At 38.8% G+C, this 22105-nt stretch overlaps 1 protein-coding gene across 16 annotated transcripts in view; it reads left to right on the top strand.

Moving 5' to 3' along the window:
* RC3H1 (ring finger and CCCH-type domains 1) overlaps nt 1-22105 on the top strand; it is a 64560-nt gene that overhangs the window by 497 nt on the left and 41958 nt on the right. The window contains exons 1-2 of one of the 16 annotated variants that reach the window (XM_087733857.1): nt 17102-17119; nt 18004-18142. The exons of 13 other annotated variants lie outside the window; for them this stretch is intronic. The gene's annotated coding sequence lies outside the window, so the exon portion shown is untranslated. Of the gene's footprint in view, nt 1-16978; nt 17120-18003; nt 18143-18615; nt 19021-22105 lie in introns of those variants that run through there. 2 more of the 16 variants (XM_087733856.1, XM_087733858.1) reach the window with 2 other exon arrangements.

The raw sequence follows: 22105 nt of genomic DNA on the forward strand, positions 1-22105 counted from the left end.
GGCATCACCTCAGGCTACGGCGGAGAAGGGACAGGCGGCTTTTGTGTGTGGCCTGCGCCTGCTGTTGTTTTTCCAGCGGCTCTGCGTGCCTGGAAAGAAGAGAAACCTCACCCCGTGTCGGACTCGGCACAGTTAAACGAACAACTGGGGTGGGGGAAGAAATAAGGCCAGAGCCCCCCCGTTCCCGCCGTCGGTGTGGGGGGACACCCCCCGCCCCCGGTTGTCGCTCTTTTGTCTGTGGCGCCTGAGGGAAGAGCGAGGTGGCCCTCGGCCTCCCTCTGCGTGGGGAGAAACCGTGATAAAACCAAACAGAAACTCCGCTTACTTTCACTAGTTTTTCACCCTGGCGTTGTTTTAGCTGTTGGATTAACAGGGCGAGGATGGGTAAGGTTTCTTGCTGGGAGTGCGGTGTTGGTATAGCTGCATTTTAATGTGCTTTGGTGATGGGGAATGTCCTGGTGTCAGTTTTTGTCCTGAAAAGCCATTGTGAGGCCTGTGCCGTTTTAAAACAGGGAACTGATGCGGTTTTTTTCCTGGGAACTGGGAACGTTTGATTTTCTCCACATGCCTGTGTGCCTTTTTCCTAAGAGTAGCTCTCTCTTTTTGCGGGGGGTTTGTTTGTTTGTTTGTTTGTTTGTTTTTAATTACAGTCAAGTATAAATGAAAAATCTTATGTCCCTCCGGTGGTAGCTGCTGGTTTCTGTGTGTTTTTACTATATTAAAAATGGCCGAAGTGGAAAAAAAATTGCAAAAATGATTAAAAGGTTCAAAGTAACCTGGACTGTTGCAGAGTGCTTTAATCACTGTAACTGGTTTAGCAATGCTGTCTTCTAATGACTCTGCTTGGAAGAGAAATGCAGTTAAATTCAGCATTTATACTGTATTCACGTCATATAGCTATAGAGTTGTTAGATAACACAGCAATACTACGAAGCAGAAATTAATGTGTTCCTAAACTTACTTTTTTTATTCTCTTCAGGCTTATAAGGATGTGGAGGGTGTTAATTTTATCAACTATAAATGTCTCTTTCTGTGTTTGAAGTCAGTGAAGCTAATAAGAGACTTCATAGTTGTATAAATAAACCAGCGTTCCTAGGAGGAGTGTGTACATTTTTGACGGTTTCTAAGCTTCATCAGTAGCACCATGGCTTTCTTCAGTCCATTAATACACAATGTTGATATGAAATTACGGTTTCCACTAACATGAATAGAAACAGACATTATCAGTTAGGCACCTTTTCTTTTCCCCACAATAGCTTATCGCTGTGCCTTCCTGTCCTAGAAAATGTTCTGTCAAAGCAGACAGCTTGACAGGCTGCTTTGAGGGAAATTTAGAAATACAGGTACCATCAGCATGGTCTGTTTTGACAACCAGAGACTTGAGTGGTGTGCTTGTCAATCACTTTTGAGCAGCAGTAACCTTAATGGAGATGAGTGGGAAGTTATGTGTATGTTTTCTGGTGTGGTGGGTTTTTTTTTTTTATTTTGTCAGCTTTGTATCCAAACTAGCTTAGTTTTAAAGCAAAACATTTTAGAAATTTATGGTGAGATTATTGTATGCTGATAATGATTTTAAAAACTAATGTTCCAATGAACAGATGAATGTATGAATTCAGAAATTCCATACATGAATATGTCAGGGTTTAATTTACAGGCATCTTGGGACATGTATATTATTATATAAAAGTGGTCATGATAAAGCAGATGAACAGAAATTAACTGGATTGCTTGCAGAAACTTCTGCTGTGTTGCCAGTGATTCACCAGGAATCAGAGTGGAAACTATTATCAGTCTTGTTAAATAAAGCATTGTAGAAGCTGAGATTCAGTGAGCGTGTATATTAAAATATCGACTTAATTTCTTTATATGTGGTTCAGAGATCTTGGTGATGCTGATGGTGGTCACCTTTGGTGATGATGGCAGACTGACATCCCATTTTATTTAGGGTCTATATCTCATAACTAGCCAGTGCTGTAAAAGGGTTTTTCATGATACTTAGGGAATTGGCCTGTCCAATTCTGTAATATGTAATAATATGAAGGATAATTACCTTTTTTTTGTTTAAATTCCACCCAAGAAATCATATGGTTTCCATGCTGGATACCTGGGAAAAAATGTTTCATCCATTTGAAAGAACTTGTGGAATCATAGCTTTCAAACAGTATGAAGTGTAAAACTGAACTAGAAGGAAAGAATTCACCTGCATTTAGGCTGCCAAACATCCTGAGCATCTCGAAATAGCGATGGAGCAGCCACTGTAAGATACCTTTTAAACAGATGACCCTTTATGAAACTTTATAATTTTTTGCAAAGCCTGCTCACTGTTTGAAATTCTTTCCCCAGTGGAGTCACTGAATCATTTTGCATATGAAACTCTATGTGGTTTTGTGGGGGTTCTTCCCGCACCCAGTAAATCAGGTGGTTGTTTGCTGGAGCATCCCAAGTAATATTGGCTGTTTGGCCAAAAAAAATCTGACTCAAAGGACATGGGAGATAAGCCATAGGGGAATTTGTAGTTTGAAGTTAATGTCTTGGACTGCACTTGGTAATTAATATTAAACCATTATCATAGAGGAATAAAGATATAATATGCTTCTGTTGTGAAAGATCATTATATAAACATCCTGTACCAGCTGAAATTTCAGTGTGACCTTCAAGATTCTGTGTAGGCTATATTACAGTAATGCAGTCTGAAGTCTATGGGCTCATGATAACTGAGAAAGAAAACCACAAATATTTACTTATGTTGTGTTACTTTCCTTTCTGTATAGAGATATTCCACAGTGCATGCTGAATTAGGTGCATTTCCCATCACTTAGTTTGACCACTTGTTTTTCTCAAGAAGTGTGTCTCTTGACGGTTATCTTTTGCATCGGTTTCATTTTCTTGGTTACTAGTACGGTAAAAGTTGAAATGGTATTAGATTTCAAAGGTGTCACTGATTTCTAATGAATTCTTTTTATTTGTGGAAATGTGTGACGGGCAAGAAGGTGCAAAAGTCCTATCAGCTTATTGTAAATAGATTTTTCTGATATAAAGAGACTTTCTGGTTAGAGTGCTTTAGGAAATAGCTTTCCTGTTACTGCATGGTAGCAACACGCTGTGTGCTACCAGCGGGAGAAGGAAGGGACTTTTGTGATAGAAATATAAAGATTTCTAAATCATTTGTTGCAAATTTATGTTGCCAGAAGCAGTACCGGTTGTGCACTGCTCTATGTTGGAATTTGTAGAGGAGTGTGTTTCATGCAAGTGTGATGGGTGTCCCCCTGTCCCCACTTTGAGATTTCTTTCTAATACAGTGAGAAGGAAGGCAGCTACATGTGGTCTAGGGCAACTTCCGGCAGATAGAGATGGGTTATTACATACATCAGAAACAAATTGCAGAAGTCCTATGCAGGCAGACTTTCAGTAGTTTGCAGTAAGACTGGCAGAATAACCTCGAGTAGGTATTAACTGTTACATTTGAGAAGGTAGCTCTTGGCTCTGGCTCAAGCTTGAACTTGGTGTGAGTGAGACACTGTTGCATTATGCAGATGAAAAATGTCATATCGTCTAATTAGCAGCATCTCCTGACCACCAGCCATTGACATTTGGAAAATCTAAAGACTTTAACATTAATTCACATAGAAAAAGGACCTGGACATCCTTTGCAGACTTTTACATGAAAGTTTCTGCTCAGCATGCTGGTTGGTTGGTTGGTTGTTGTTTTTTGTGTTTTGTTTGAGTTTTTGTTTGGGTTTTTTGTGTTTGTTTCCCCCTGTTCCCCCCGCCCCCCCCCTCTGAAAAAAAAAAGGGGGGGGGAAGGGGAAAAAAGGGAGGGGGGGGAAGAAAAGGATCTTGGGAAGCATAAGGGCCACATGTAGAATAATACAGACAATCTCTCTATCACTTGATTGTGTACCTTTACCTATTTTGTACAATGTTAACTACACTGTTAAAAAAGAGGAATTATTAGGAACATGGAGAAAAATCTTTATATGAGAGATGGTTGGGAGGAGGAGAGAGGAGGCAAGGGAAGAGGATTGTTTTGACAGACAAAAGCGTTCATTTTTTTCTCATTTTGCAACATAAGAAATGGAGGATATGCAGTTAAACTGAAAAGCAGTGCAAGTGTGGCTGAAGGAAGGAACAGATCTTCCATTTGCTTCACATAGATTGTAGCAGAGGTTGCTATGTAATTTGAGACAAAGAACACAGAAAAGAGTATTTGTGTCAGACGGGTAATACTGTGCTAAGGTAAGTCTTGGGTTCAGCATTACAAAAGCTGGAGGGTTTATTGACAATTATTCATTCCAACCTTGAAGTCACCTCACCAAAATAGTCATAAATGACATGTTCTTCTTGCTGTACAGATCCCTCTCACTACTGATTTCTTGCAAAGTCTTGCAAAACCACTGTTTTAATCCTTCACATAAAGCGTTATTTCTCAATCGCACAAATATTTGGAGTTTCGGGGGTGCATTTTATGTTAATCTGAGACTTCTGTAGTAGGACTGTGCTTCAGCTACGAGACAACTGAAGAAACTAAGCATGTGTAGTAGCTGAAATAACTGAAATGTGCTTGTCTGGGAGAATCTAGATCTTGCAGGTGGTTCCTGATTTCTTTTGGTTTATTTTGTTTTAACAAGGAAAGTCTGGTCTGTCTCATCCTTCTACTATGCCAGTTTAATAGGTGTTCTTAAAATGATCTGATTAACTACTGTTTAAAAGCAGGCTGTTAATCTTAACATAAAATCTGCGCATTCCAAATGTCATTATTTTCTGGGGTGCTTCCATGTTTATCAGACTCTGTCAGGATAAGCTGTGAAGGTTGAGGTATGGTTGTTTTTAAACCTGTTGTTCATAATAAAATTCTGTTTGATCAGCTGATGGAGCAGTAGTGCTTGTAGCCTGGTTCTAAAGGTCTTCTCAGAACTTCCTTCTGAAATAATTTCTAGCAATTCCTTCAGTTCAAACGGTGAGCAAGTTGGAAAGTTTTCCAGTTACAACTTTCAAGTTCCCTACTGTTTTGAAAGGAGACTGCTACTAGAGTAGCAGGAAATTTGTCGTCTTTATTATGTGTTGAAGGTCTTCAGGGACCCGCAAGCTAATTATTTTTGATAAGTTGTGGCAGGTAGTGTTGGTCTCTAGCTCAAATTTAAGACCTATCTTTTGGGCAAAATGAGTGAGGTTCAGTGAAGGTATTACAAAGTGAATGAATTGAAATCCATGCGGAGGGGGGTGGTTTTAGTTACCTACTTATTAATAAACCAGCTTCTATGGAACCTTCCCAGTGTTCAATAGCATCTAACTTCTTCTGTCCTTTGTTTTTAGAGTAAACATTATTCATACTGACTTAGCACTCCACTTTTTGTAGCAGTTGTACTTGAATGAGTAATTCTTCCATGTTCTACTACAGTGACTGTGTAATATAAATGCCCTTCAAAAGTGAGTGAAATAAAACTCTTACTGTTGACTTTTGTTGTAAGTCACATTCTTTCTTTGTTTCCCCCCTCCCGCCTTGTTATCAGTTTAGAATGGAAATCCTTCGGTTACTATTTGATGTTAGGAACTGTACAAACGAATGAAAGTGTTAAGACTTCCTTATCCAGTGTTTGTACCTGATGAATCTGGTACTCGAAGTTCAGCAAGACTAAAGTGGTTTGTGCCCTTTTTTTTTTTAAATTCCACGCCAAGATGCAAGAACCAAAGGAGAGACCTTGAAATTAACAGTCACTAAATTTGTAAGAAATAGGAGAAAGTGAGTTTGATTAGCTTACATGGTGTTCTGAAATTGTGGCATGTTGCATAAACATTATTTTATGACCGTTAATAATTCTGGCAGTTATGCAGGCCTAATGATAATTAAATCTCCTGTTTCTGAGTGTAAGCTGTTCTCTGGGACGCTCAGTAGAAAATTTTCCCCTGCCTATACAAGTGAATCTTGTGCTAATGAGATCTTGAAAAATCTGCTCATGAGTCCGGTGGAGCAGTCATCTCTGTTCATGATGGTTCACAATTTAAAATTCCTATTTCAGTTCATTTTACAAAAGTCAAGCCTGGGTTTTGTGCCACAGTGAAGTGCTCTAAGTGGTTTGAGGAGATACGAAACAGCAAAGTGCTAAACTGCTTCAGACAGGAGGTATGGAAGAGAGAGTAGGAGTGTATGCATCCTGTGAAGCAAGTCTTAGCCTTCGCTGTCTACAAATGAGAAATCTTCCCAGTAGTTTGCGATGTATTTTCTATCTTGGTTGGGCTGGTGTTTCTTGAGCTCTTCTGGAGCAATTGTTTTTAGAAAAGTCTGAGGAGCTCAGGTGTTTACATGTAATGTACCAAATTGACAAAGTACTCTGTTGTAAACAACAGAACCAATTAATCAAATTTGAAGTATCTTGATAAATAGTTGTTTATTATAATACTGAAATTGTCATTGGTCACCTACATTGTTACTAATTATTGTGTGGGTAGACATTAAAATTCAAAAATTTTTGGAAGCTGGAAAATGACTAGCTCTTATTTAGCAGCTCCAGAAGGACAGTGATTATTAGTCTTGTAAAGAGAACGTGGATTTTGTTTCAAAATTAGATCAGAACAAGGCAAAGTCTCACTAATTACTGAAGCAATTAAAAAGAAAATACCACTCTCCCATGTATCTTTTCAGACTTGAAATGACTTTTCTGTAATGAGTCTTTATTTCTTTGCTTGCTAAAATGCTCTGTTTTCTTGTAGGATTTTTTTTTTCTCCTTCCTCCTGGATCCATGGGTGTCTTCACCTCTCTGGTTCTCTTTAATGATCTTCCATTCTCTGGTACTTCCCTTCTAAGTGATTTTTTTTTTTAAGTTTAACTTTGTTCTGAGCCATTATTCAATTCAGCTAGCTAATGCAGGTAACAGAGATGGCATATTGCCTGTTAATTTTGTTGCTTTGACAATTCAGACTTGCAGGATGGGCTGTTTGGATAATGGAGCAACCGTGGGACTCTTTGTTCTTGGACTTTACTGGGGACTATCAAAATGTCAGTGTTTCCTCTGGAACTGGTGAGAAGTTAGGGAGCATTGTTCCTGGCGCACTCCCTCGTGACTACTTTGGCTGTTGCTGTAAATTTGAAAGGAGAAAGATAAAAATGAGTTAGGCTAAACTGGCTTGGTGAAATGGACTGGGTAAGTTAAACCAGAGGCTACGATTCAGGCTGTCCTTCCTGTTTATGAGTCATTCTGCTTAATTGCATGAAAAGGCCTCCTGTAGAATTAATTAAAAGACAGGTCTTGGTAGTGCTGCAAAAAACTTTAGTTAAAATGATGAATTTTAATTTTAGTCTGTCTTGTTTAACCAGGCTTTAAGGATGGAAGCCTGGAATGCTATAACTTCTTGGTAGGTGATTCATACAAAAAGTGGAAAGAAAATGTTATTCAGGAAAGTGAGAATTAGTAAAACTTTGGTTGCTTGGAATAGTCCAGACTATTTTAAATGTGACTGTTCTGGTGCCAGCTGTTGTTGGATTCTACAGGAAAGGTGTGAGCCATCAGGGATGTCTTCTGGACTTGCTAATGCTTGTGTGCATTGTTCGTCTCTTGTATTTGTGTCCTGTATTAAATCACGTTGTGACTGCTTTCTGAAAACATTGCTTAAGTGAGACCTTTTTATGCTGTTTACCTACTGTGTTGTACTTCATAGAGAGCCTTTCCTGACTTGAAGATGACTTACTTCATGATTCCCTCCATTTTCCTCTTGTGAATCATCTATTGCATTTGTCAAGTTTAAGGATGTGTTTGTGTTAAGGATCTTCAGGAAGGCGAATAGTTTGTTTTGCATTGATAATTGTCATTTAGTGCACAGAAAAGGTGCTCAAAGTAAGGGTTGACAGTGTGTTTGGAAACCCTCTAAATCATCCATCTCTGCTTTTTTGTAGAAGTAAGAGGCTGCCTATCAGTAACAGTAGGCGACTGGAGGTACCGGGAATAACTTTGTTCTGGTGCGTCAGGATGCATCGGGAAATGTAGCTTTTCAGTTTTCCCTTCAGTGGTGCTACTTAGCATTTTACTGGTGACTGAGGACATAGAAATAAAACGTCTATTGGAGTGTAGGATACTTCTTATTTTTATTATTAAAATAATAAAGTAAAAGGCTGTGGAAAAAACTCTGCTCAGCACTTTACCAGAAAGCGAAAAGGCACAGCCCAGTTGGTACTTTCCAGGCTAAGGACCTGTATTGTGTAAGTCGCCCTTGATGGCCTGCTTGAATTTTAAGAGGAGCATTTCTCTTTCAGCCTCCTGTTTTGACGGCTGCTGGTAGAGAAGGGCAGACTTCTGGTTAAAGCGAGAGAGATCTGGTAGTGGAAACTTGACAGCTTTGTGGCTGCAAAGCAAAATAAATTCCATAGGTTATACTTGTACTAAATTTATCCCTTTTCTCTAATTATTACCAGAATTAAGAAGACTTATGTTCTCACCAAGCACTGTAATTTTTGCAGAATATGTTCCTGGGGGAGGGGCAAATATTTGGCAAAGTTTTCATCTCTCCTTAATGCGTGATGTTCTGTCTCATTTCTGTAGCATTTGCGAAAAGGAAGGAATAAAAATAGGACTGATAAGATGACATAAAAACTGGCAAGTCTCTTTCAGGCTTTTTTTTTTTTTGCATTTGTTCCTGTACCAGGTGTATCAGAAATTAATCAGTTGGGTTATTCTACATTAAGTGTCAAAGTCTCTGCACTGTAGTTCTGTATGTAGAAAGACATACTTCCCCCTGGTTTTCTAAGTCTCAGGATTTACATGGCTTCAGCAAACAGAGATCTGTAGTTAGTTTTTCTGGTCACTCCTTTCTCAGTGGAACTTCTCAGTCAAATGTTTCTAACAAAATAGCACACAAGGACAGGGTGGGGATGTCTCTGGGTGTGTTTCTGAGGAGGAATTATATGATCGCAGCCATTTTCATGTGGGTTTTCAGCTTCGCTAGACCAGTTTAGAATAGAACAACTTGAGCTCTGTCAAGCTGAAGCTTGGGCATGATGTAGATGATTTCAGGACATACCAGGAAGAAAGGCGTCCGTAGGAATACTTGATATCAGTAAGGTAAATTATATTTGAGGGTGTAATGGTGTGGCTATCGCATTAGGCACTGCATGATGAGAATGGGGTGTGGTGTCAGTATTACTCACTAGGTATTAAAACGATCACAGGCCTATTTTCTTTTACATAAAATCTGAAGGGGGAAAAAAACCCAAACCATTCCACTCTCTTCCTGTGAGTAATATATAAATTCACCTGATAAAGACAAATGTTATTTGTCCTTCCCCCCACCCCATTCCCTAGGACAGGGGAAAAAGAAAGCCTTAGACTGGTTCATTCGCCTGTTCATGTGACAGTAATTGGGAGCCTTCAGGAAGGGGAAGTGACTGACAGCAATCTTCCTTCAAGCACATCTGATAAGTTCTGAAATTACATTAATCAATTAGTGTAGCTTTTGAGAAGTGGGAATAGAATCAGTCATGTTGATGTGACAAGCTTGTATGTGAGCTGTCATTACAGAATGAAAATTGACAGTAAGCCTGTGAAAATCCAGTGACTGCAGTATGCTAATAAATACATTTAAATACTTTGTTCCTGTTAGGTTTTGTATATTAAAGAAAATAATTCCCAGTGCAATTATGAGGGCTTCAGTAGTGCTATTACAGGTGGCTTTGGCTTACAAATTTTGAGAAATTTCTTTTTTGAATTGTTTGTCATTCGGTTTTAGCTTACTGTCATTGGTTTTATTCCCAAAACAAAGGGATGTTGACGGCATGGTTGGTGAGATGGTTTCAATGCCTAGTTTTCCCTTCCTGTGCCTTATACATTTAGATACCTCCTGTTTAATCAGGGGCTTACGTAATGCAAGGCTTGCTTGTCACTTACCCTGGCTTGAGCTTCAGCAAGAGAGGTGTGATTGGCAGCTAAGTGCATCCGTTCTATTTTAAGACTCTAAAAGAAAGAAATTTTAAAAATAGAGAGAAGTAGCTTTCTGTGTAGTCCATGTGTGCAGTAACTATAAAACATTTATCAGATTTACTCTCAAGGTACTGGAATAGGTAATATTGCAGTCAGGGCATATGAAGGCTCAAACACTTGTAGTCTCATAGCAGCCTGTGATGGTGTGCCCATTAAAATCTCTTGGTGGGCTGTGACCACTTCAAGGAAATTGTTAATGGAAGTTAAAACACCCAGCTGAAGTACAAAGATGCTTCACTGTGCAGCTACTGTTTTCTTTCTGGGTATCTTCCAGTCCTTAGTTTTCCATAAGTGAGGTTTAATCTTCTGTGAATAAAGTTCGTTAACAGAAGTTTACTCTTTGCTTTTAAAAAGGTAAACTAGTTCAGCATGCTATGGAGAGCTATATACTTTTTAGTAATAGAACTCTGGCAATAGAGTCTGTGAGATGGTGTCCTATGTATTTTTTATTTTCCATCATTCCAGTTGCTGATACTGCTATAAAATAGTAGTAATATGTTTTCAGAGATGAATACATCTTTTAAGGCTTAGCATTATAAACTGAGAATGAGAAAATTGTTCTTCATGGACTGCTCCACTTAGAACAAGTTTCAAGCAAAGTAAGAGAACTTCCTCCAAAAGGACAGAATTACATGTCTGGAGTAGAATTGTTTTTACAAGGCCAGAGCAGCTAAATTCATCAAGTTGGCAGTGGATTTTTAATATGTAACTTCCCAGGATTATTATATTTTGGCCTCTTACTTGGATGATTTTCGAATTTTGTAACTTTAAACTTTTATAACTAGGGTTATAATTCAAAGCCTCTTAAGAGGAAGTAAGATACTCTTTTTTTCCGATTTGAATTCAAGCTCCTGCCAAAAATATATATAATTTTTTATCCATTACTGATCGGAGGATCAATGGGATGTTGGAGGTTTGGGTTTTCTCTTATACACGACTGTCTTGCATTGTTTGCTATATTAAAAAAAAAAAAAAAAGAAGCCAAACAAAAAAAAAGCCGCTTTCATTTTTGTGGTTAAGCTCTGAGGTGTTTGTTATTGGTTAAGAATAGGTGTTTAATGGAAACCCTGAGACTTGAGCCTTTTGTTTCCACTCACGAAAACCACAAGTACTGTTTTTAATGGTCTTGTAAAGCTGTAAAGAAAAGATGCTATTTTTATAAATCTGGAACGTAAGTGAGACTAACACCAAAGCAGCAAAATATTTAAGGGTGGTGGTGGTTTTTTTTCTTATAATTGAAGGTTACATGAAAAGTCTCATTCCGAAGGAGTACCTTGCCCCAGGCTATTTCAGGCCTCTGGAACTGCTCTTTTTAGCAGTGCTACAAATTGAATCACCGAGTGCCAGTAGCATTTAAAGCAAATGAGGCTCAATTACATTCTGAGTCAGAAGTACCTGAATTAACCTGCTTTTCAGCAACAGTTGTGTGACCTCTCCTACTAATACTTAAAGACTTTAAGCCCTGTGTGAATGGTAATTTAACACTACTTAAAAGTGATGAGCAGGTTTATCTGTGCTGAATAGTGTTTGGATTTTTACAACAAAACTATGCTCAGAGGTGTGGAGAAAATTTTGAATAGTATGGTGACTAGCTAATTTTTTTTTATGCAACTGTTACAACAGCGCTGAAATTCTCCAGGCTCAGTGCCATTTCTGCAACAAGCTGCCTCTTAACCTTGGATGACTCCAGAGCTTTAGTGTAGACTAGGTTACGTTATTAAAACACAATTGCAGCCTGCGTCATGGAAACAAGCAGAATAGTCATCTGTGAAACTTATGTTCTTTATCTTTATTCGTGCTATTATTAACAGTGAAGCTACTACAGGGCTAGCTGAAGGAGGATATCTGGCTTAGTTTGGTCCCTGTAAGCTATTTTTGTATCAGCTATTGTAGCATTTACATGATTGCTTCTTTGTTTGCAGCTCTAGTTCTAGGAGCAGTAAGAAAACTTGGAGTTAGGGACTGCTACAGCATTCTTTCATCTTCTTTAGATAGCACTTTGCTCAGTGCTATAACCATGATGAGCTGAAAGAGTGGTTTTGACTCTATTTGTGTGACTTGCACTGTCAAGAAACATTGCTTAAATCTAGCTGTGAAGCATTTTTTTTGAAACATAGGAAATTTTTAGATGGATTTAGTATAAAGAAACAATTCCATGGGTTGTTATCGCTTGAATTCCGTATTCCATTTCACCTGCTCTCATCATGCCAAACTGTTAGTCTAGTCATCCTCATTGTTAGGATTGCTTAATAGCATTTAAATGTGTAGTTAAAATTTAGGCAATACTTTAGAGCTGGCTTCCATTAATGAGGAGACATACTTAAAAATCTGTGTTGCCCTGGTTGCGCCAAAATAAGCTGCTCGTGAAACTACACCTAAAAAATTGACTAATCTGTGTTGATGCTAAAAGAGGCTGTCTTGAAGTTTCCCTCTTCTGTGCTTCCCCCACTGTTTCCCTTATGTTTCCAGGACTGCTTGACCATTTAACAGATCTGGAATAGCTTTTGGACCCTGTTAGAAGCTCATGTGGGAAGGAAAGGGATTTGGTTTTGACAGGTTTAGGTCCCTGGTGTAGATAACGTGTCAGATCTAGAGCTGGCACAAGAGTACTTTCTGAGAAGGAGTTCCGACTTGCCCCACTGTAGGCCATGCATGAAACTGCACTGAAAATGCCAAAAATTTCATTATCTGTATTCAGTGGTGGTAGAATGAAAACTTAAGTCTGGATGTTCCAGTCCTCACAAGGATAAGATGGCTAACCCATGTTAGCTTCTGGTAAGCAATGCAGGTTATTATCTGCTGTCTCAGTAGAGATGAGGTTCTGTTGCTGTGGTTTTAAATCTTGTCTGGAGTCTAATGCTTGTAGGTAGTGGCTGCTATGATTTGGTCTTTGTTTACAGCTTGGAAGCTTTCATTAATTGTTCAACAATTCTCTTTTTAGTTCTAGACAGGATGAGTGCAGCTAGACTTACGCTGTGATCTGGGAGAGAAATGGGGAAAACCTAGATTATCTTCTATTAGCAGCTCCTCAGTCTGCCTACCTCCACTTTTTGGAAGTGGTTGTTAAGACTGCAGTGTTGTGGTAAGCAGAACAGTGTTTTGTCAGCTGTTCTCAAATGTGCATCTTTTCTCTGAAGTTGATGGTGCTGTACAGTTTCTTACTGATGTTGAAATAGTATCACATGGTTGACTGAACAGGTGCCTGAAGTAGAGGAGCTGAATTCTTGCAGCTGATAAAGATTTTGAGACAGCGTTATTAAACTATGAGAGGAGGGTGTAACAGGGTATAGAATTATAATAAGGCTTAGGGAGTAAAAGAATTTCTTTGTCATTGTGAACTCCTGCTATGATGAAATGCATGTGTGAGCAAACCAGGTGCTCCCCAGCCTTTTGAAATAACATCACAGTAGTCTAGAGATTGTTTTATATGCAACATATAATAAGAGATCCCTTCTTGTGATTATAATATGTTTAAAATGAATTCACGAATTAAAAACAAGCAGATGAGCAACTGTATTGGTAGTTTTGTTTAAAAATTCATTAGTTGTTTTCACTGCTCTTGGATGACTTTGTGCTTTTATTAAAAGATCTTTTTGATGTTTAAGTGCAGTCTTCCAAAATAAAATTGCTTTGAAGGTACATAGAATAACTGAAGCTTTATTAGAGACTACTGTTATGTAAACGATTATTGACATGAAGCTGTTTGACAGCTATTTTTAAAATGGAGGCAGCATCTACTAAGTGACAAGAAAAACCACCTCCAAATCAAAGAAATTGGGGGGAGGGGGGAACATTAAAGAGGAAGTTCTGAGACAAAGTTTTCAAGTGGACAGTTGAAATAGTTGCTTTCTGAATACCTGCGAAATTCTGTGTAAAATGGGATTTTACATTTACGTTTTACTTTGAATGACTCATTGAAATAGAAGCCTCTTCTTTCCTATGCTTGGCAGTAACAGGTGTATTCATTTAATACTGTTCTTACAGTATATTTCAGCATTTCCTTAGTATTGCACCTGGAATTTTGGACATAAGAGGTTTGGGCTTTTTTTAAATCTACTAGGTAGTTTGAAAACAAATAAAAACATTTTTGGGAGAGTGAATACTGTAATGTTAAGTCTTGAACATAAAGGGAAGGAGGTGGGGAGGAACTTCAGACTGTTACTCGATTCTAGCCATGTAAGTCTATCAAAGAAATGTTTTCAGTAATATTTTCATGGTACACTACAAAAAAAAATGTGCACGCATGCAAAGCATCCAAAAAGATACAGCTTTGGTAATTTCTGGATTTTTTTTTTTTCCTTTTCTTTTCAGAGAGAAGAGTTTGCTGGGCGGGGTGGGGGGTGGAATTACTAAAGGTTGTATTGTAGGTTGGAGGCTGGGGAGATTTTTTAGGCAGTTTTTGGCCAGTGTCTCCAGCCGGACTTCAGTTTTTCCTTCTCTGTCTCGTTGTTTCACATCGCAATGATAGTGTTATTGTAGCGGTAGTGTCACTGACATCAGAGCAGAATTATAGCTGCTGAATCAAGTTGGGAGAGCTCTTACTGGAGAGTGGGTGGCAAGCAACACTTTCTAATTTTTTGTAGGTTGGGTTTTTTGTGCTTTCTCTTTCATTGAATTGTGCTGGGTCTTGACTAAATGATTCATGTCTACTTATCTCAGTCTAAGAAATGATAAAGGCATTGCAGTGGTAACAAATCTTCCCCCTCCTTTCCTAAATTTACTTTTCATCTACTGAATTGGTAGTCAGGCAACTGTAGATTACTCCTGCATGAAAAAGAATGATACTGGCCTTAGTGGTTTTGATCTTTAATATGGTTTCTTGTTAGCAGATGCCAATCTTATTACTGCTGTGATACTTTTGATACTTCAGATCACTAAGAGGTGTATAGGAAAAAAAAAGGTTTTGCTTCAGCAGGTTAGAACTCAATGATGCCTGTTCCTTCACCTGTGCCTATGCAGCTGAAGTGTTTGCAGCCTCCAGAATGCTCCCCTCTTCCCACTGCTTTCTCTTCTTGAAGTTTACTACTTCAACTTTTATTTTAGATGAGCTGTTTGTGTGGCTAATGCGTTGCCCTGTTTCAGTTAAAATGAGGTATTGGTTGTGTAATTGCTGTCCACCCACATTTCTGCCTACCTGTGTTTATTAATAAAGATCTAAGTTTAAAACTGCTAGCTTAAACCAGGGAACAACTGTGCAAACAGTTCAGCTGGAATACCTTAGAAAGGAATGAGTAAGGAAGAGTAGTGACTTCTCTAGCTGACACCAAGAGGTATTGTGTGTCTGTACCCTTGAATCTGAAGACTTTTACAAGCTTGTCCTGTTATCTTTCCTGTGGCTTCTTTCATGGGTGATCTGATGGCAAGCACTAGCAAATGGAAGTTGTGGGTTTTGTTTGTTTGTTTTTAAACCAACCAAACAAACCTTTTTTGTGATATAGGCTCTTGTATAAACTCTGAAAAACTGTCATAGGAGAGATTAGTCCTCCTGGACGCAGAAACTTTAACCTGTTTTTTTCTGGTCTTCTGGTATGGATAAGGCCTCAGACTCAGTAATGTCAGAATATAATTTTTCAGGGGCACATTAATTGCTTGATCATTGGCTTGTAGTTTTCAAATTTGTAGTTGTTGCAATTCTTTTGGTTATTTGGGTGTTCAGAAAGCAACTGTTCAAACACATATCTGCTCCTGGGAAAAACATATTATTTGCTTGCCTCCTCAAGAGCAGGCTTGACAGCTTTTGAGTATTCGACCAGTTGAACCAAAGCCTCTTCTGAAAACTATTGTGGATATTTTAAGTGCCTTCTGCGTTTCTTCTGTTAATCTATTTGGTTCTTCCTTGATTTTTAATCCTGGTTTAATCATTGTGTTACTGTTGTAGTCATTTGCATTGACAAATGCAAGAACTCTTAATTTGAGATGAAAGGAACATATTCTAGACATGCTCGTCTGCTATTAACTCCCTAGACTTAATCATCTGTGAGCTTGGGAATCCTTATAGAAAAATTTTCCGAGGTAATAGATCATGAAACCATTTACTAATAAGAATTGGTCACTTCCCCTTTCTTTTAACTAAGCTGTAAGGGATGTATAATATCAGCCAGAAATTATGAAGTTAGTCATGTACATCTTCCCTGAAAATTTACTGTTTGAGCCATGTACAGATCTTATGTTTTGAGGGGTATGAGCTGGGAGGTTTAAGCTTCCTCTACACACATGTTGTCTTTTAAGGTTCATGACCCTAGTGGTGCAAGACTAGTGACTGAATGTTGAGTGAGAATAAGAGGTCAAGAAAATGACATATTAGGCTTCATTCCATGTTTTTCCTGTGAAACACTGGATAAAGAACTCTGTTCAACAGCTTTCTGTTCTGTAGTAAGACATTAGCTGTTGCCTCACAGGATGTTGTGAAGCTTAAGTAATTTTAAATAGCTTTTAGATCCTCTGTTGGGGAGGTACCGTGGTAGAGTTGTGATGTTCTTGGTGTGGTGGCTTGGTTTTTTTTTCTTTTTTTTTTGTTTTTGTTTTTTTTTGTTTCCCTTACGTTGTTACATGCCAGGAAGTTTCAAATGAGGGATAGCGTCTTGTGCTTAAGTGGCCCCATTTTACTAAGGTACTTTACAGACTACCAAGTAAGAGACACTTGCATGAAAGTAGATAAACTTCTTCCTTTGTTTTCATAGTCAAAATAAAAATTACTGAGGATAAAAGAAAGCAAATCTTGAATCTGGTTTTACTGAGCTTCAGTGAGTTTGGGACAGAATCTTGATGGTGTTCATGATTTTCTCTCTTTTTTTTCTTTCTTTTTAAGAAGACTTACTATATGGCCACTGAAGCCCGTTGGTGTTTATGTATCTTTGAAAGAAGGGTGGGAACAAGCGTTACACACAAACTTCCAGGATTTGCTGTTGGGTGGGAAGTTCTTTTGTTACAGAGCTCTGTCTTCTGGGCAAGCGTTCAGCAGTGGTGGGGAGCGTGCATGCAAGCAGGCATGCGTGCAGCGCAGAGGAGGAATGAGGAACTGAAGCACTTGCCGTCAGTTGACGGTGTACAGTGAAGTTTCAGAGAGCGAACAGAAGGGGGGAAAAATTTCAGTCTATCAGAAGTACTATTCTGGGCTTACTGTATTAGTGTTCATGGAGCTCCCAGGGTGGAGGTAAGAAGCTTTTTCTTCTACCTACTCTTCTCTGGTCAGGCATAGGCTTTCTCTCTTTTTTTTTTTTTCAGAGGTTTTTCTGTGGAACTGGATACGGAAAACACAGCTAGCATGATTTATCCTTTTCTGTGAACTTGGCAGTATGGGCTGTTTGTGTGTGTGGCTTCAGTGTGCCTTTTGAGAACAAAGTGTTGAGTCTCTATAAACAACCCATTACTTCTGGCTAGTCAGGGTTTCCCATGGCTTGTCAGGTCAGTTTTTCCCTAAAATGAAATTCAGGACTTTTTAAAGTATTAGGTCCTGCACTTCTCCTTAGGAAGGAGAGGAAAGATACTTCAGTGTTCTCGGAAATGCTGTTTATTACATAGAACGCACTGGAATGGAAAACTTATTTACTTAAATAGATCCTGTGAAGCACTGGTGGTAATTGGTGGTGTCTGTTTGGCACTAGGCATGTATGGAGAGGTCCAGTTGTTGGGTAGGATTGCACTGTGGGTATCTGGTAATCCTGATCAGTTAGGAGTTCTTCTACTATTATCTGTTAATTTCATTTAGGTTGTTGGTGTATTTTTAATCTCATGTGTTAGAGAGGTTTTGAAGTAGTTAATGTATCACAGAACAAGTCCCACGGGAGAGAGAATTGCATCTTTGGCTAGGTTACTTTTTCTCAGAAATTTTTGTTACTACCAAGGAGTAAGAGTCTTTAAAAGAATTAGTAAAATGGTATCTTCTTTATTAGATTAAATTATAGATTAGCCAAGAGCTGTATTTTTGTGAGCAGATTGGTTGGCAAGCCTGAGTTTGTTTCGGCACTGAAGAGCTGCTTTAGTGTTAAGTTTTGCACTAAGTAGGCTTACTTATATGTTCACTGTTAACTGTTACAGGAAGTTCTGCTCGTTTTATTTCTGAATAAGACTCGGCAAAAATGAAACAGCTTCAGGACTAAAATAAAAGCAGACAATAAAGATTACTACTATTTGGAATTTTGATCTTCAAATGTCAAGAAGATGATGATATTGCTGGGTAAGAAAAGCTTAGTGAAATGCCATAGAGCGATACGTAAAAACATGGGAGCAGGTAATGCTCTTAAGAGCTGTACATACTGAAATGGCAGAAACTGAGCAGAGGGTGCCCCGTAGGTGTGCTGAGTCATCTGCCTTAAACTGTAACATGACTTACTGTGGACTGCTGCTGGGAAAGATCAGTGCTAACTTGTGCATGACGAAGTGGCACATGATACGTCTGTGCTAGTACACGTTTGGTCCAAATAACATGTTTGTGAGGGAAGTTGGTATATACTTGGTACCTGTACCGAAGGACTCGAAAGTGTGATTAAAGGGAGTTGAATTTTAACTGAAAGCAGAAGAGTTTTTCTGTATGTCGTCATGTGTGAAACTTGATGCCAGTGGATATTGGTACAAAGTGTTCCGCGTTTTAAAAGCATCTTATTCTCGAGGGTTGACTCTGCAAAGCTTTCTAGCTACGTGTGGAAGGCTCTGGTCATCACGGGCACAGCTTGGACAGGAGACTGCTTTACCCCTCTGAGTTGTAGTCCGGCAGAGTAAGGAATGCGATAAAGCATTGCGCAGTTGTCCTGGCAGTTTATAGAATGATCCTGTCTTTCTCTGAAGCACTGGCAGGGTCCCAGAGGAGACAGGTCACTGATCTGATCGCAGCATGACATTTCCAGTCTGGGTTGAAGGATGGAATTTCAAGGATTTCTTGGGAGGTGGGGGAGGGCTCAGAAGAGAGGAGAAATTTTTTCAGGTTCTTCTAGCTGAGGATAGAAACAGCTTATGCAGGGCTAAGCAGGAGGAGGAGACTTGCATACAGGTATCTTATACGTTCAGACTCAGAAGTAAGGAAATAAAACTGTCTCTGGTCCCAATTTACTATCCAAGGTATATGTCTTGGGGCATCTTCTTTCTTAATTACAGCTTCTTGTCTTCCAATTTATGTACTGTAGATGTGTCTTTTTTAGTTTTTTGTTTTCTTGAGTTTTGGCATATCTTTATTTTCCTCAATCATGCATGAAGTGTGTGTGTGTGTATATATATTTAAAGTGTTGGAAGTGAATAGAAGTGAAATACCTAGTGAATTGAGAGGGTGGGTTAAAAATGTCATAATATTATGGGGAGGGGGATTTTATTTAAATGGATATGTCTTTTAATAAATATTTGCATTCTTTAAATTTTGCTTACGTCTGGCATGATGCTGGAGAGAAACTTCTTTTTTTTTTTTTCCAAAAAAAGTGTTGTACCATGAAAGTGTGAATATGCTTTTTCTACCTTATCTGTACAAGGAAGTGTTCTCTCTCTCTCTAGTGATGATTGTTCCAATAGCTGTCTGTGATAATGAAACTGTCTTGTTTCCATCATTTCATTGCCATTTATAATCTCTCCTGTCTAAAGTAGCTCTTTGAAGTTAGAGAATATTTTGCTTCCAGTTATTTCCAAGGTCATAGCAAGTCACAAACCTCGCAAAAAGATGCATGTTTTTCCCAGCTTCACTTCTTACATGTATACCCCATCTGTATGCTTTGTACCTGGGAGAGATTTATGTTGTATCTCGGCGCTTGACCCTGCTTCCTTGTCTGAAGATTGAAGATCCAGCAGGAAAGCTGGGCCATGTATGTGCAAAGCTGTGGCCGCAGCAGCAGTACTTGGTTTGGTGCCAGCCTGTATGCACGCAGCTCATAAACCCTCAGTCCCTGTGATGCCGTTCCTGTCTTTATTAGCAGAGCAGGGTTTGTTGCTCAGACAGCTATTCTTTTCTCCTGTGGGGAAAAGGTTGGCTCGATCAAGCCAGTTAGCCATCTGTTCTAGCAGTTAGACTGCGCTGAAATAGATGATTTCCTGAGGTTTCTCCCAGCCGTATTTTCTATTGTCAGTGCTATCTGTGACCTTCTGGCGTTTAGGCACCAGTATGTGTCCACAGGCACTGCAGAGTCTGGTGAAATGAGGGATAGGAGAGAAGTCCACCACGGATAACAGGGAACTGTCACCCACCCGCAACTGCATTTTGATGTGCAGCCGCCACTGGTGATGGCACATTCACAGTCAGGGCAGTGGGTTTTCCATTTGCATATGATGTGCCCTTCTATTCTGGCAGTTTGGTGGCAGGCTTGGCCTCATTAGGACCCTTCTGAGAGTTGTGCTTGTATGTAAGCTAAGCTTCTTTTGTTCTCCAGCCTTTTGAGACCTGCCTTGATAAGGGATCAGGGATGCCACTAATTACTCCCTACCTCCCCAGACTCCCCAAACTTCTCTTTCAACTGTCGAGATTGTAAATAAATATGACCTATTTCATTATGCCAGTTGTCTGGAGTGGCCAGAGGTACAGGTAGGAAGAACATGTCTCTGTTTATTACTTTTATTTAATTAGTTAACTTGTGTTAAAGTTGTGTTCAACTCCTTTTTTCCAGCCTGGGATGGTGAAGTCTCCATGTCCACATCTGCTTTTTAGTATAGATGGTATAGCTTCATGTTAGCTTCTGGTTTTAGATTTCCTCAGTTAGTAAGAAATTGCTCTTTTCCTTAATGCTTGGTTAATAATCAGTGTTTCGGATAGACAGTTCAGATTGTTTCTGAATTGCAGACAAGTCTGGGAAATTGTTGGTGGATATTTTAATTCCAGTGTGGAAGAAAGGAAGCAATATGATTCAGCTCTTAAATTTTGAACCTCAAATGGCATTTCATAGCACAGGAATACCTACGCTAGATTTATCAAGCTGTGTACCACTCTTTGCAGAAGGATTTTTGTGGGGTTTCAAGGTAAATTCTATTACAGATTTGTTTTACAAAGAATACTTGATACCAAGGTTTATTTAAAATATATAAAGGGGGCAGGGAGGTGGGGAAGGATTGGAAATAAATTTCCTGGATGTTTTGGGGAGTTAGCTCAGTCAAGTAACTTACAAGTATAAATATTTTCATTTGGGTTATGATGATACAGTAGTAATAGGAATGATTTGGCTGCCTGCTGACAAGATTAATAGCAAATCAATATTTTTTTTTTTTTTTCAAGAGGTAATTTGGGGGAGGAACCCTGAACAACCTTGGCAGATCTTCTAGTTGTGCAATAGTGGTGTTAGGGTTAACCAAGTGCAGTGCCTCTTCCTCAGTACCACCCTGTCTGGGTAGTACTGATTTCTTATTGATTCCTTGTTGGCTGGTAAACAGTGGCTGTGTGGCATTGTATGTTGTCTTTTGAAGACAGAAGTAATTTTTTTTTATTAGCTTTAGAACTAAGCTTTAATGTTGATGAAACATGGCTAAAAGCTCAACTAGTAACTCTTCATTGTTTGCCTTGGCAAAATGATGTTAACTGTGAACAACATTGCACTAAATTCTGGAACAAAAGCCTGAGGCTTTTCAGAGTCTGTTTTAGCATTAGATTTTTGTTGCTGTTTTAAAATGCTTTGATTCTGAATTGAACAAGTCCTATCTTGAAGTTTCTCTCTTTGCCTTTACTTAGAATTTTTATTTTACGTTTGAGGTTGTTTTTTAAGCTAAGAGTCAAGAAAAGGTTGCTGTCTTGCTGATACAAGAGCTTTGTAGCTGAACAGATATTAGCAAGCAAGTGCACACTCCTTGGTATGAAACCTAAGCCAGTGGTGTGTGGGAAAGAGAAACTAACACATCTGGGTTGTTGGGTTTTTTTGTTGTTGTTTTGCTGCTTTATTTAGAAAAAATCTGTTTGGTAGTAAATCTGTGTGACTTGCACTGTTTTTTGCTAACTTCACTGGTGATAGAAAGTAAGCCAGACATCAGAAATATTTTTATTAACAATTTTCCTTTTGATAATGATTCTTCTTCTATCACTTCATCTGTCTACTCTTATATTTCTCCTTATATGCTTTTATTTCTGCCTTTTTTTTTTTGTCCCATAGAGATGCCTTATATGCCATTCCCTTATAACCAGTAATATTTGATCCCCTGACTGAGGGCAAGTTATCAATGCTGAATTAATGCATGGAGATTCCCA

The sequence above is a fragment of the Nipponia nippon genome, unplaced genomic scaffold, assembly GCF_047370975.1.
Source record: "Nipponia nippon isolate SJK-2023a ecotype South Korea unplaced genomic scaffold, ASM4737097v1 scaffold_5, whole genome shotgun sequence".
NCBI lineage: Eukaryota > Metazoa > Chordata > Aves > Pelecaniformes > Threskiornithidae > Nipponia > Nipponia nippon.